The sequence below is a fragment of the Ziziphus jujuba genome, chromosome 8 (genome assembly GCF_031755915.1).
Source record: "Ziziphus jujuba cultivar Dongzao chromosome 8, ASM3175591v1".
Taxonomy (NCBI): domain Eukaryota; kingdom Viridiplantae; phylum Streptophyta; class Magnoliopsida; order Rosales; family Rhamnaceae; genus Ziziphus; species Ziziphus jujuba.
In genome coordinates, this window is record NC_083386.1 from 12,872,282 (window position 1) to 12,889,097 (window position 16,816).

Here is a 16,816-nt window from a genome sequence, read left to right on the forward strand (position 1 = left end):
ATATTGTAAGATCCCATATCGGTTGGAAAGGGGAACGAAACATGCCTTAAAAGAGGATGTGGATACCTTTCCCTTGCGACGCGTTTTGACAAAACCGTGCGAGCTGGGCCCAAAGTAGACAATATTGCATGCGGGTGGTCTGGGCTGTTACAGATGGTATCAGAGCCAGTACCCGGATCGGTGTGCTAGCGAGGACGCTGGGCCCCAAGGGGGGAGGATTGTGAGATCTCACATCGGTTGGAAAGGGGAACGAAACATGCCTTAAAAGAGGGTGTGGATACCTTTCCCTTGCAACGCGTTTTGACGAAATGGTCCGGACTGGGCCCAAAGCGGACAATATTGCATGCGGGCGGTCTGGGCTGTTACACGTATGGCCTAATGGCCATTACTTCAGCTACATTAATTTTGGCAATGGCACCCTCAATTCCTTCGTCCTCAGCCTCAACTGAATATATCTCAGTATTAGGGTCTTTGTAGTATGTACCTCAAGATAATTTCTTCCTCTGATACTCTTCCCTTAAAATACTTTTGTACCAGATGCTCGAGAGACTAACTTGAACAAATCATGGAACTCTATCCCTTCAAAGTTTTTCTAAAGCTTGTAACTCAGTCCACCTTTAGCTAACTTGACAAATTCTCTTTCTGGTATGTCCATATGGCATTTGATTCTTACCCTTTTGAACTGGGCAATGAAGTTTTCCACTGATTAACCTTCCATTTGACACAAACATGACAAGTCAGCCATGGAGATCTCCAGTTCAATTCTGTTGAATTGCTCATGAAATTTATGAACTCTTGCCAATTATGAATCAAATTTGGTTGCAAGTTGATATACTAGGAAAAAATAGAACCTGTCAAAGAATTTGCAAACAAGCCGAGCTTAAAAAAGTCATTGACCGCAGCTTCTCCACACTGGATATAGAAGCGGCCTATATGCTCCACTGAAGACTAATTCTCTTCACCTGAAAATAAGGTGAATTCAAGAAACCTGAATCCCCATGGAAATTCTGTCCGATCAATGGCCTAAAGGTAAGGCCTTCTGTAGGATGGTCGACCAACTCTTCTAAATGGAAAGCCGATCATCTTCTGGATAATGGTCTCAACGGCCTTCATATCCATGCTATGGTCGTTGTTCATCCAGTTTTGAATATTATGTCCATGTCGCCATGTTAGACTATGGTAGTTGGCCTGATAGTAGTGGTCTTCATTTTGGCCATACAGAAAGTTTTGGCCTTATTGTTCAACATGCCCCCACCATGATCTTGCTTTCGGACGGGTGGGAAACATGGTGCTGAAAGTCTACCATTCCTCCATGAACATTATTTACAGCCTGAGAGGTCAACATACCATAAGGTGCGGCTTAAAAAGCTTGCACTGCATGGGGTATGGCTTGAGGGGCCTTTACCATTTCCTCTTCTTGGCCATTTTGAGGTTCTGACCTTGGTTCTCAATTGTTCCTCCACCATGAATTGGGTTCCAAGCTGGTGGAGGAATATAAGGTTGTCATTCTGGCACAACTGTACTTCCTTCATTTCCATTCATTCTCGCTGGAATAGTTGGTGCATCTATCTTTGAGATGTTGCCCTTAGGCACGGCCAAAAAGGCATGCACCTGTCCTTCTTGGCTAATGAGTGGCTTTGTGCTAGTCAACGATGCGCTAGTCAACGATGCGCTAGTCAACGAGGCTTGAGTAACCTGCAATTGTTGATGCAACAAATCCATAATGCCTTCCATCATATGTTGTTGGGGTCTCCAGGAATCATTTCTGAGCCTCTTGGAACGCTTCCATCTTCATCTAACCCTCCTTTAGATCCCAAGATAGCTCACAAATTGACTTCTGGGTGGACATCTCTGTCAAGTCCAGAGTTTTGCTAGCTCATTCCTCCTTGTTACTATCACGGATGTCGAACTCTTGAGACATTGACTGAGTCTGAACCATTGTCCTTAGTTGAAATCTTGTATCCTATCGGGCATGTTAAAAAGATATGTTGGAATTTTTTCCCAACATTATTTTTTAGTGTAAAGGGGCCTACAGGAACCCTAGGCCTTATTGATACCCACAAGAGTATAAGCCTCCAAGGCTGCTTCTGCCCTGATGTTGGCCAATCAGGTCGCATCCATCCAATTGCAAGAACCCCAGGGTTCACTGACAACTATAGAAGTACAGCCCTCCAATGCCATACTAGCCCTGATGCTGGCCAATTAGGCCGCATTCATCCAGTTGTGGGAACCTCAGGCCTCACTAACACCTACAAGAGTACAAGCTTCCAAGGCCATATCAGCCCTAATACTGGCCCCCCAAGCTGTATCCACCCAGTTGCAGGCCCCTCAAGCTACATCAATGCCGATAGGAGTGCTAGATCCCTAGGCTAGATCCATTCCGATGCAAGTTAATCAAGCTGTATTAACACCTATTGGAATGCTGGCCTTTACGGCTGCATCTATCCTGGTAACACCTTTAGTTACATTTACCATGGTGCTAGCCATTCAGGCCATATTAAGAACAATAGTAACTTTATGGACTACATTTTCTAGAGTGTAGGCCTTTATGGTCGTACCAATAATGATGAAACAGGTTAAAGGCATGGGACAAAAGATCTAACCATATGTTCCTCTACCGGACAGAAATTGAATTCAGACTGGGAGGTAACCGTTTATGCACCAAGGCCATAACTAGAAGTATTATCGAAATGGAATCCCCCAACCATGTTAAGCTAGTCCCAACAATCTTAGGAGGAGGAATGGGCATTATAACCTTCAAACCAATTGAAACTTTGGACAGTTGAAGATCAAGAACAATATGAATATAGGCTTTACCGTAGATTAAGAGCTACTAAAAAAGTTATTTTAAAGATGACTGGTGGTGCAACCATGAAGGATGATCCAAAAAGATTCTGGTCCGGATAGATGATCAAATGCCGTAGTGAGAGACAATCGAAGAACAACATTGATACGAACCTAAGTCGAATTGCTCCTAAACCCATATTATATTAGCCCAGATCAAAAAATTAAGTTCAAGTTCTTATGATCACCTCAACCCCTAATCAATCTGTGACTAGAAAACTTGGTTTATGATAAAGGCACCATAATAGGTGATGGATGTCCTACTAATAAGTCAAGCTAAAACATTCACTCTCTAATGGTGTTTTAGGTGTTCAAAGAGAACTAAGATAATTTTATCTCACAAATAATTTTATGTATAATATTAAAGGTGTCTTCTCATTAAAATAAGTTCTTAAATAGGTTAAAGTCACAAAACAATAAACCCTAACTTGCTAGGTAAAATTCAGCCAAAAGGAATTAGGAAAAAAGTGTGGCCGAATTTTTCATACTTTCCTAAACTAGTTTGGATTAATTAATTCCCTTATTTTGAACTAGGAATTAATTAATTTACAATTTAAATAATAAAATATTAACTTTCCTAAGTTAATTTGTCCAGATAATAATTAAATAAAACCAAAATAAAAGCTAGTTTCCTAAAACAAAAAGTTAAACTCAAATTAGGAAACTAGTTGACTAGTTTAACAACTAAGCTATCTTTAACCAATTTCCAGCTTGTAAAAGCTCCAAATCAGCTCTCACATGCCATGTAGGATCCCAAATAGGATTAATTATGATTCCCACACATTGTGCTTGATTGGAACAAATAGAAAATGCCAAATCAACAAGATACAGTAAAGCTAGCAGCAAATACAGCATTTTTGGCCTAAAAGTCCTTCCATGCGTAAATCACCATGTTAGTTGCTTTTGATTCTTCCTGGTCTTGATTCCATGACCTCTTAGTGATATTAATTGAATTCAAGAAGTGTTTAACCCATTCCGTGCTGCCTGGAGTCCATAAATGTACTAAAACAACTACTCGGGTCCGTATCATCCTCCCCCAATTGGATGCTTAAAATAGGCTTTGAATCTTTGGGTATTAACAAGCCCTTTTGAGAATTGATAACTCCTTGCATGAATCCAGCCATATTTTCTTTAAATCTCTTAGACTGAGCCCTAGTGATTGGCCCGGTCTTCATCTGTATAGGATCTGCACCCCAGTGGGTAGTTGGTCGTGTGGGTACGGGTGGATTCTCATCATTCCCCTCCTTTTGAAAAGGATCTGTCCTTAAATCAAAATCATCACAAGGATTAGATATTCTATAGGTGATGACAAATTTCTTTGGCATTAACACTGCTCCAATACCTATACCTGTGGCATCAAATTCAATTTCAAAAGTTTTAGAACAATTTGATAAAACCAATAAAGGAACATTAGTTAATTTTTCTTCCAAAAAATTAAAAGACTTCTCTTGTGCTTCTCTCCATTGGAATCCCACATTCTTCTTGATATCTTCGGTCAAAGGTGCTGCACTAGTGCTTAAATTCTTGACAAATCTTCGGTAGAAACTAGCCATGAAAGCCTCACTTGGGTAATAGAGGTAGGTTTTGGTCATTCTTGTATAGCTTTCACCTTGGATTGATCAACTTTAATTCTTGCAGCAGTTATAACAAATCCTAGAAAAACCAATTCATCTTGACAAAAATCACACTTTTTAAGGTTCGTAAATAATCTTTCCTTCCTAAGTATTCCTAAAACTAACCTAAGATGTTCTACATGCTCATCTAAATGCCTACTATATACAAGAATATCATCAAAATAAACTATTACAAATTTTCCAATGAATGGGTGCATAACATGGTTAATTAATCTCATGAAAGTGCTAGGTGCATTAGTTAAACCAAAAAGCATTACCAACCACTCATACAAACCATATTTAGTTTTAAATGCAGTTTTCCATTCATCATCCTCTTTCATCCTAATTTGATGATACCCACTCCTAAAATCAATTTTAGTAAACATGCATGCATCATGTAATTCATCTAACATATCATCCAATCTAGGAATTGGATGCCTATATTTAATGGTAATACTATTTATAGTCCTACAATCCAAACACATCATGAACCATCTTTTTTAGGTACTAACAAAACAGAAACAGCACATGGACTCATGCTTTCACTATATACATTTATCAAGCAACTCACTTACCTGCCTTTATAGCTCCTTTGTCTCCTCTGGATCACTTCTATATACAGGCCTACTAGGAATCGTAGCTCTTGGTACAAAATCAATTTGATGTTCAATCCCTCGGATAGGTGGTAATCCATTAGGAATTTCCTATAGAAAGACATCTTCAAAATCCTATGAAAGAGAAGAGATAGAACTTGGCAATTCAAGTTCTTTGGGATTAACTTGATCATTTAAATATACATCTTTATAAATCATGACCAGCAATGGTTTCTTACTCAAAATTGCTTTATTAACATCCCCATAACTAAGATAGAAATTTTTATTTTTCTTCTCTTTCCTCTCTTTTTCTTTTTCTCTCACGAATTCCTTGAATTTAATCTCACTCTCAGCTTTTCTTGAATTTTGCTCACTTTTGGCTTTGTCTTTGTTTTTCCCCTCACCATTGAGTTTAGAATACTTACCTAGTTGATCGTGTTAGGTCTTGCCCCCTTGGATAGATGATGAAGCCGTGGGTGCCATACTAACCTTTTCTTTAAGCTTTTCGGCCTCCCTCCTCTGCTACATTTGAAGTTAGTCTCTAAATACCTCCTTTGAAGTTAACCCCTCGAGCTTAACCTTTTTCCCTTTAAATCTAAATACAATAGAATTATCTCTCCCATATTGTATGGCATCCTTATCAAATTACCATGGCCTCCCTAATAAAATTTGACTAGCATGCATGGGAACCACATCACACAATACAACATCCACATATTTATCAATGCTGAATTTTACTTTGGCTTGTTTGTTTACTTTCATCTCACTACTATCATTAAGCCATTGTAATCTATATGGTTTTGGATGTTTAATGGTTGCTAAGCCTAATTTATCAACCACCAAATTACTAATTACATTAGCACAACTTCCACTATCAACTATCATACTACAAATGTTACTATGAATTTCACATCGGGTGTGGAAAATGCTCTCTCTTTGATTTTGATCCTCATCTTTGTACATGGTTAGAACTCTTCTTACCACCAAAATCAATTTTGTCCTTGAAGCCTTAAGTGTTTTGGATTCCTCTTGTTCTTCATCTCCAACTTCTTTATCATCAAATTCGGCTTCTCCTTCACTTCCTTCACTTTTGGATTCTAATTCACCATTACCTTTCAACACCATGATTCTCCTACTCGGGCATTGGTTGGCAATGTGTCCTTGTTCTTGGAACTTAAAATAAACAATGTCATGAGTTCTACAAGGCTTAGGATCAGATTTACCTTCATTCCTTGGTGCTTGGACAGATTCGGCCTTGGCTTCCCTTTTTAGCCATTTGGTGCTTTCATCACCTAGCTTTGATTTTGGCTTATTGTCATATGTGGGATTGCTTATCCAAACACTTGGATTTAACCTCCCGCTACTTAAAACACCTCTAAACCGTGAGCTTGTGCCCTTCTTTTTGATTTAATTTTCATTTTTGACGGCCACATGAAGCATCTCCTCCAATTCTACATATTGTTGTAACTCCACTTGATTGGCTATCTTTTGATTTAAACCTCCCAAAAACCTTGCCATGGTTGTCTCACGATCCTCATTCAAACACAATCTCATCATGAGCATCTCCATCTCCCTGTAGTAATCTTCCACAGTCCTATTTCTTTGAGATAAAGATTGCAACCTTTGATGTAGCAACCTATGATAATGTGTCGGTACAAATCGCTTCCTCATGGCTCTTTTCATTTGTTGCCAAGTAATAATCAATTCACCTCCTACTCTTCTTCTGGTACTTTTCTTATTTGTCCACCATTGGAGTGCATAATGGCCAAACTCCTAAGTTGCCAATTTTACCTTCTTAGCCTCCGAATAGTTGTGACAATCGAATATCATTTCCATTCGCTCCTCCCACTCTAGGTAAGCCTCCAGATCACTCCATAAAAGATGGTATGTTGACCTTAATATTTCCAAGATCATAATCTTCTTCTCTTACTGGTCTCCCGTGAGCTGGTCTTCCTTGGAGTGCAAAAATATCATCAATTTCTTCTTCACAATTTTCTCCAAAATTACCTTCCCCGAATTCCTTTCTTGGTCACCCTTGGCCTCCATGTACATCAAATCTTGGATTAAACCCTCCTTGTGATGTTTCTAACCTGTCCATCCTTTGATCTAGGTGATCAAAGCGGGCATTCATCTGCTGTAATTGTTCCAAGACCACCATCATGTCCGTGTGCTCACCTCCACTCCCTGTAGCTCAGGAATCACCCTTCAATCCTATGGATTCCTTTTCGTTAATTCTTAATGAGCCATCCATTCTCCTCATTCTTGAATTTTCCATGTTAGTAAAAATATTACAAAAATAAAATAAATCCTCAGCAAAATCACTCCCTCAGGTGTTCACTCAAATAAGGTCTCGATACTCGCGTTTGCACACTATGTTCAGCTTTTAACCCTCTTTTAAGCTCACACTCTCTTGCCTTTTTCCACTCAAAGAATTATCTCAAAGTTCTAATTAAAACACACACAAAACAACAACTAGATCACAAGTTTTCCTTGATTAAACTTATCAACAAAACAGCAAGTAAAACGAACAAATACCGAGTGAATTGACAAAAACCTAGTCTCGGCCTAACTAATAAAAAAAAAGGTCAAATTTCAATCAAATTTTGGAATCAATAAATACTGGTCCAGAATATAAAGACATAAAAAATTTAAGGATAAAATATAGAAAAGAGATTCAAACACCGAACAAGAATAAATTTGAACAAAATATGGAATAGTTGTTGGTTAGTGTTCTTGTAATTTAAGTCTTTGTATCAAATCCTTTACCAGTTTTAATCCAAACAATTTTAGCACTCAAAATTCAATTTTCCAGCAACCAAATATTGAATAAATAGCCAATATCTTAGCAACTCCAACAATTTTCTAGCAACCAAATCTCAAACTCCAAATTCAACAAGCCGGACTTTTGTGTAGTTTTTTTTTTTTTTAATACTTGACTTTTTGGCTTTTTTTTTTAATATCTGTTTTCGTTTTTTTTTTTAATCAAAAATATGATGATGCAACACAATTTCCAGCAGCACCAAAAACAACACAAACTGCAATTCTCAACCAATTACAAATTTAAACCCATGACCTCACAAAATACAAACTTACAAATTTTGTAAATTTATATTTGTTGTTGCAAACCCTTTTTTTTTTTTTTTGAATATATGAATGCAACTAATTAAGATTAAAACGGCAAAGAAAAATCAACAATAAACCAAATCAACAAGAACAATAAGGGAAAACAACCAAAAAACTAGGAAGTAAAACTACGGTTAAACAAGAAAACCTAATTTGATTAGGAATTTTTTTTTTTGTTTTTTGTTTTTATAATTTACAGAACGTGTAGAAACTAAGAAAAATATTAATGTAATGTTAAAATTGTAGATTAACACAAATCAAAATAAAGCAAATAAGATAGATCAAACCTGAACAAAATTCGGCTTTGATACCAAATGCTTCGAACCGAGGTGGACTTGCTCCTAAACCCAAATTATATTAATCCGGATCGAAAACATAAGTTCAAGTTCTTATGATCACCTCAATCCCTAATTAACCTGTGATTACAAATCTTGGTATATGATGAAGAAGCCACAATAGGTGATGGATGTCTTATTGATAAGTCAAGCTAAAATACTCACTCTCTAATGGTGTTTTATGTGTTTAAAGAGAACCAAGAGAATTCTATCTCACAAATAATTTTCTATATAATATTAAAGGTTTATTCTCATTGAAAAATAAGCCTTTAAATAGGTTAAAGTCACAAAAAAATAATAAAGTGCTAGGTAAAATTCAGCCAAAAGGAATTAGGAAACAAGTGTGGCCGAATTTTTCATGCTTTCCTAAACTAGTTTGGATTAATTAATTCCCTTATTTTGACTTAGGAATTAATTAATTTACAATTGAAATAATAAAACAATAAATTTCCTAAGTTAATTTTTCCAGCAAAATAATTAAATAAAACCAAAATAAAAGCTAGTTTCCTAAAACAAAAAGTCAAACTCAAATTAGGAAACTAGCTGACTAGTTTGACAACTAAGCTATCTTTGATAAATTTTCAGCTTGTAAAGGCTCCAAATCAGCTCCCATATGCCATGTAGGATGCCAAATAGGATTAATTATGATTCTCACATGTTTCCCTTGATCGGAACAAACAGAAAATGCCAAATCAACAAAATACAGTAAAGCTAGCGACAAATACAGCATTTTCGTCCCAAAAGTTCTTCAATGTGCAAATCACCATGTTGGTTGCTTTTGATTCTTACTTTTCTTGATTCCATGACCTTGTAGTGATATTAATTGAATTCAAGAAGTGTTGAACCCATTCCGTGTTGCCCGGAGTCTATAAATATACTAAAACAGCTACCCGGATTCGTATCAGCCTCCACCACTTGGATGCTTTAAACAGTCTTTGAATTTTTGGGTATTGACAAGCCCTTTTGAGAATTGATAACACCTTCTATGAATCCATCCAGGCTGTCCTTAAAACTCTTGACTTGAGCCCTAGTGATTAGCCCGGTTTTCATCTGTACAGGACCTGTACCCTAGCGGATAGTCGGTTATGCGGGTACGGGCGGATTCTCATCAAACATGATCATGCTGATGGCTATTGCAGGGTACCAGTATGGAGAGTTGAGACTGAAAAATGAAGTGTTACATGTTTCATCAAATTATTCTAATTCAATGAAACATTTGGGGTGCAATGTTTTTACCAATATTTTCAATCTAAGATAATAAGGAAGCATAAGAAAAAATATCCCACATGTATTAGAAGAAAGAAACCAATTGGGTTTTAGAACTATAAGTTTTTCAATTATCCCACATCGAAGAAGTAAGAGATTTGTAGATGGCTTCTTTTACTATATATTGAAGCCTTATTTGCTCATTGAAGGACAAACCTCAACTTCCACTGCATCTCTTTACACTGAAATAATTCTCTCATTTTTAATTCTAGTTTCCAACATAGAACAGGCCTTCTGGACGCTTATTATTTAGTTTTTATTTAGTGTTAGCCTTTAAGCCAACTACTATCTAGTTTTAGCCATTTAATTTTGTGCTGGTTCTTAGAATGCCTATTTTATTGGCCTAATTATTATCATTATTTTTTTTGTCATTGTTGTTATTTATTTTTTCTTAGTTAATTAAAGTCTTTTAATCATTAAGGCATTAGAACTTTTTTAATTATTTGTTCTCTGTAATTAAATACAATCGTCTGATTTTATTTTTACAATTGTTATTATTATTATTATTATTATTTTCTCTGTTTCTTTCAATCTAAAAGGTGGAATGCTCGCACAATCAGAGACATCCGGTGTTGAATCTTTTTCCCAACACCTTTCTATTAAATTGGTGTCTTGAATTCATGATTTGAAAGTTATTATAAATGGTTATTGCCATCTAAACTATTCTGAAAGCATTCAGCTCAATTACTAATTAAATCATTTTCTTTAAGACCTAATCTAGCTGTATGATCAACTCAAGTTGGTTTCTCCATTAACTCTAAAAATAATTACCACTTAAGAAAGTATTGTTCTTTTTTTTATTCTTTAAAAAAAGAAGATAGTTTTCTTCTTTTTTTTAGGGGAAAAAAATACTTTTCTTATTTCTTTTCTTGAAAATACTAGGTACAACTAATGTTTGATTTTAGAATTTTCAAAATCATAAAATAAAATTACAGCAATAAATGTGTGAATATATTTACACTACAAGAAAACGATCATTTACTGATGAAACTTTTACCGACAACACATAATATTGTCACTAAAGAGACATTTACCGACGAAAATACATTTTCTCGGTAACATTGAGACTTTTGGAGACAAAACATAAAAGTCATGGGCAAATGATATCTTTGTAACAATGAAAACACAATTTTGCCGCTATTGTAATAGCTTTTACCGACGAGTTTTGATGTTGTCGAGGAAAAGTGGTAATTACGACGAAATGTTAACTTCGTCGGCAAAAGTAGCATCTTTTACTGACAATGTGAAATTATCTCAGCAAAACATTTACATTTACCTATAAATGGCATACTTTTGTCGATAAAAGGTAATATCCCAATATATAAAATTTTGTATTATTATTACTTAGGTAATTTATGTATTTTATTTGTTTGTAATTAATATATACTATGTTTGAAAATGTTGGCAAAAGGTGTTGGAATTTTTATTTCCCAAAAAATGTATTGTTTGAAAAAATCCCAAATATTTAATTTGACCACTGTCTATTTTTATGGTATATGCGTACACTTTTTTTTTTTAATGTTTGTAACACTTTTATGACATATGCTTATTAGTTGGTATCATAATAATATAGAAGTTATATTATTAGTATTATTATCATTAGTATTAATAAGAGTACTATTATTTTGGCCCGTAAGCTATAAAATTAAATTGAGTCAACCTATTTACAAGTTACTTTTTATCTTAGCTTACCCTTAATTTTACAAGTAAGTTATATTGATGTTAATGCTAGTGGTGGAGCAGCTATATTTGTTTCATTATATATTTATATCATTTTTTAAAACATAGTAAACATTTGTTGATGAAGTTTATATTTTATTTACTTGGTAAAGGGTATTGCTTTTTTATTTTTGTATTTAGTTAAAATTGACATGTATTGTTTACAAAATAAAAAACTGATATGTATTGTTAATTGTGTGGAAAATGATTTTTGTTTACTGACGTAAGCACATAAATTCAGAAAAAAAAAATAATAATAAAAGGACTGTGTTCGCCGACGAAATATGGTTGTTCTCGGAAAAACGTTCATTGGCGACAAACTGCATTCCTTAGTAAATATCCCATACCGACAAATGGGTTTATTCCTTGGTAAAAAATTAGTTTAGGCGCCCCCAATCCCGCCAGATGATCCCGCCATTCAAATGGGAAAATAAATGAAAATACAATAGTTTCTCCTTTCTGTTCATTTTTCTCCTCCATTTGATCTATTTATTATTCCTTTGCAATAGATTGTGGTTTTTGACTTTCTCGGTGGCTGAATATTTCTGGGTTTGCATTTGCTTCAACAGCAAGTCAAAACAGCAGCTCTCTGCATCTCCGAAGGTTGAAGCAACTCATATCTCTCTTTGAATTTCGTCTTAGCATTTCTCTTCGAATTTATCTTCAATTTCCTTTCCTTTGTCTGCAGGTAGCCAATCGTCTGGACGTTTGTTCCGTTCTGGTCACCGATCTGGTTTTTGCCATTCTGGAGGTTGGTTTAATGTTGTGCCTTCTTTTTTATTTTTTGGCCCTTTTGTTATTCTCTCTCTGTCTATCTTTGAATTGGTTCCGCTCTATTTTTTTCTTTGTTTTTTCTGTCTTTGCTATGAGTTGTCGTGGTGTTGATGCTGTTACATTTCATGACCATGAACTGTTTATTGAAATGACTATGTGAATGTTAGTCTTAGGAGTTTGGATCGGATTAGATGGAGAGTGATAGTATTAGACTTACTAAAACAAATGAAAGGATGAATTACCTATATAACTACAACACACTGACTGTGATAAGAAAGTTTAGCTGTGTATTGTGTTAGGTTTTAACATAACATAGATAAATCAAAGATAGTAGTCAATAAGAAGTGTTATGAAGTTAATGAGATTTGTTTTAGTAAATCTTAAGTTTACTAAATCTTAAGAAAGTTGCTAGTAAGCCATAGGATGTTGATAATGGTGAGCATATCTATATGTATATATATGAATTAGCTAGACGTGATTATGGAAATCAAGCGAGTCAAGCTAAATGATTCATATGGCATTCATCTGGTTCACACACAAAACCAGAAAGTCCCGAAGATCCTTCTCTATAGATTGATGAAATATATGTAAACAGACACACACTGATATAAAATACTTAGAAAAGGATTAAGTTGTGTATCGTTCTCTCTATTCAAATGTAAATCATTCTTTCTCAACTCTGAGATAACATAATCTGCAATTGTTCTATTTTTATTTTTTAAAGAAAATATATATATATGTTTAGTTCATAAACATATAGAGGTAATTTTTTTTTTCTTATTTATGTATGTCTACTTATTGATAAGATATTATTATATGGTAGCTGCAGATTTGGTTAACCAAGATGTGCACATAAAGTTATTGAAAATGAGATGGTCAAACGTCGTCCTTATTGTCATGCATAAACTTTGTTGGCTAGCTTATATTATATAATATAATATATATACATCCTACAAATTAACTGCTAGACTAGACTACACTTTATCAAATGATGACTCATAGAATGAAACGTGACTAATTTGTTTGACAAAATCACGTGGAAAAGTCTTGAATCTGGAAAATGAATGGATGAAAATATTTCTTAATAGCAGAAAAGTCGTTCTTGAGTCATAATTTTTTACTTTTTTACTTTTTTACTGTTGACAAAAAAATAAAAAATTTACTGCTAAAATCCGACTATTTATGTTTTTAGGAAAAAAAAATTAAACAACTATTTGTTGATTTATTGAATTAGGTAAATTATAAGTTAAACTATTTTCTATTTTTTGCGTGCGGAATAAATAACACACCTTTTTATTCCATTTTATTTTATTTTCATGTGAAATAACACATTGTGATTGGTGGAAATGTTGGATGATTGGTATATACTTTTACAGTGACTAGGAATATGCCACGTTTAAACTCTTAGGCCCCTTCCATAATTGCTTTTTCTATATTGGTTTAGATCAAAGCACTTAAGCCTATTAATTGCTTTTTCTATATAGGTAATCAAAAGGCATAGACAAGCTTCAAATGGTTTTGTCTTGTCATCATTATCCTCAATTCTTTATTATCACTATTATATTTCTAGCTAGCTTTGGATCAAAAAACCAAGTTGCTAGTGAGCCATAGGATGTTGATAATGGTGAGCATACCTATATGTATATGTATGAATTAGCTAGATATGGTTATGTCTATGTCCAAATTGGATGGATTGTTTATTATATGTTGATGTATGAAATAGATGGATGAAAGTTGGATTGGTCATCTGAATTGACTTTCTAGAGAATATGTTAATGGGGTAGCATCTTTTATTGAAGTTGCTAAACGACATTTGAATGATGAGGGGAAGACACGTTGCCCGTGCCGTAATTGTCTTAATGCCTATTGGAAATCTATTGAGGTTGTACATAAACATATTCATAGGTATGGGTTCTCTAAATTATACGTAAATTGGGTGTTCCATGGAGAAGAACATGTGGCATCCACGAGCAATTCGAGTGTTGGAGAGCAACAAACAGGAGATATGGATGAATATTATGATGATGATATGTTGGACATTTTGAATGATGTGTATCAATCTTATGAAGTGGATGATATGGAAAATGTCGAGCCAAATACTTCCAATGAGGAAATCAGAAATGATAATAATGGATTTGACAATCTTTTTGTTGAAGGTGGAAGAAAACTATATCCAGGTTGTAAGCTCTCGACATTAATTTTTGTGGTTAAGTTAATGCATCTCAAGGTTCTAAACCATTGGAGTAATATATTACTTGACATGTTGCTTCAATTATTAGGTGATGCCTTTCCAGAAGGTGTAAATATCCCCAAAGTTACATATTCCATGAAGAAGATGTTACGTGCACTTGGATTAGGGCATGAGAAGATTCATGCATGTCGAAATGATTGTGTTTTGTTTTGGAAAGAGAGTGCTGATTTAGGAAGATGTCTAGTATGTGATGAGAGTCGTTATAAAGTTAAAAAAATTCCACACAAAGTACTTAGATATTTTCCACTAAAGCCGAGATTGCAAAGATTATATATGTCGAGACATACGTCAAGAGATTTGAGGTGGCCTAGTGAGAAGCAAGTTGATGATTGTGTGCTTCGACATCCAGCTGATGGTAAAGCTTGGAAAGAATTTAACAAAATGTATCCGTCATTTTCAGATGATGCACATAATGTATATCTTGGTCTTGCATACGATGGGTTTAATCCCTTCGGAAATATCAGTAGTTCATATAGCATGTGGCCAGTTATTCTTACACCTTATAATCTACCACCATGGAAATGTATGAAACAACCATATATGTTCATGTCTTATTGATACTTGGCCTAAAATCTCCTGGTAGAGAAATTGATGTGTATTTATGACTTTTAGTTGAAGAACTTAAAGAGTTGTGGAATGGGGTGGCAACATATGAGTACTTAACTGGTAAAATCTTTCAAATGCATGCTGTAGTGTTATGGACTATTAATGATTTTCCAGCATATGGACTTCTCTCAGGTTGGAGCACAAAAGGTTATATGGCTTGTCCCATGTGCAACAAAGACACATCATCATTAAAGTTGAGAAGTAAAATATGTTACATGGGTCATCGTCGGTATTTACCTTCTGACCATCACTGGAGACAAAGTCATCTACATGATTGTCAATATGAAACTCGACCTGCACCAAAGGAATTATCTGGTGAGGATATAGTGCGGTAGTTGCAATGTGTCGAAATGATGAAATTGGGAAAGTATCCAAGTCTGAAACATAAGCGTACACCAGCAGAGTTGAATTGGACCAAAATGAGTATATTTTTTGAGTTAGAATATTGGTCCTAGTTGAAAATAAGACATACTCTTGATGTTATGCACATTGAGAAAAATATATATGATAATATAGTTGGAATTCTGTTGGACATTGATACTAAGACAAAGGATACTGATAAAGCTCGAAAAGATTTGGAAGACATGAGAATAAGGAAAGAACTGCATTTAGTAAAATGTGGTGACCAAAGGTACGTAAAGCCACATGCAAAATACACATTAACATGACTAGAGAGAGTCGAATTTTGTTGTTTTCTATCCACCATACAATATCCCAATGGATATGCAGCAAACATCTCTAAATGTGTTAATGTTAAAGATGGTAAGATAACGGGCCTCAAAAGTCATGATTGTCTTGTCTTACTTCAACGTCTTCTTCCTATTGGCATTCGAAAATTTTTGCCACAGGATATTTGCATTCCTTTGGTTGAGTTATCAAGTTTTTTCCAACAAGTATGTGCAAAGACAATTTCCATTAATGATTTGATGAAGTTGGAAGATGGAATTGCACTTATATTGTGCAAATTAGAAAGAATATTGCCACCAGCATTTTTTGATATTATGGTTCCCTTAGCTATTCATTTACCACATGAAGCATGACTTGCCGGACCGGTTGGTTTTTGATGGATGCATTCAATAGAAAGGTAAATTGATGCTTTTCAATGACTATTTTATATTTTTCAATAATAATGTTTTGAACTTAAGTGGCTTTAAACCATGATTTCTGGTGTAGGGTTTTAGGAACCTACAAAGGTTATGTAAAAAATAAAGCTAAGCCAGAAGGTTCCATAGCAGAGGCATACAATGCGAATGAGGCGTTGACGTTTTGTGCAATGTATTTTTGGGACATTGAGACTAAATTGCATAGGCCGGAACGAAATGTTGATGTTCCACATGAAGCTGGAGGTATTTTGTAACAACCCAGACCACCCGCATGAGATATTATCAGCTTTGGGCTCAGCCCGCATGGTTTTGTCAAAACACCTCTCAAGGGAAAGGTATCCACACCACCTTATAAGGCATGCTTTGTTCCCCTTTCCCACCAATGTGGGATCTCACATAATTCTTGTTTCAACCAGCCAGCAAAACCTTATGGTGCTTCTCAGCTAAAACTATTGGAGGAAGAGGAAATTAAGAAAATACATTGGTATATTCTTAATAATTGTGAGGAAATATCTTATTAGTTAGAATAAGCACATATCATCTTTAGATTTGGAATATATTCTTCATATTCCAATTTATGATAATGTTG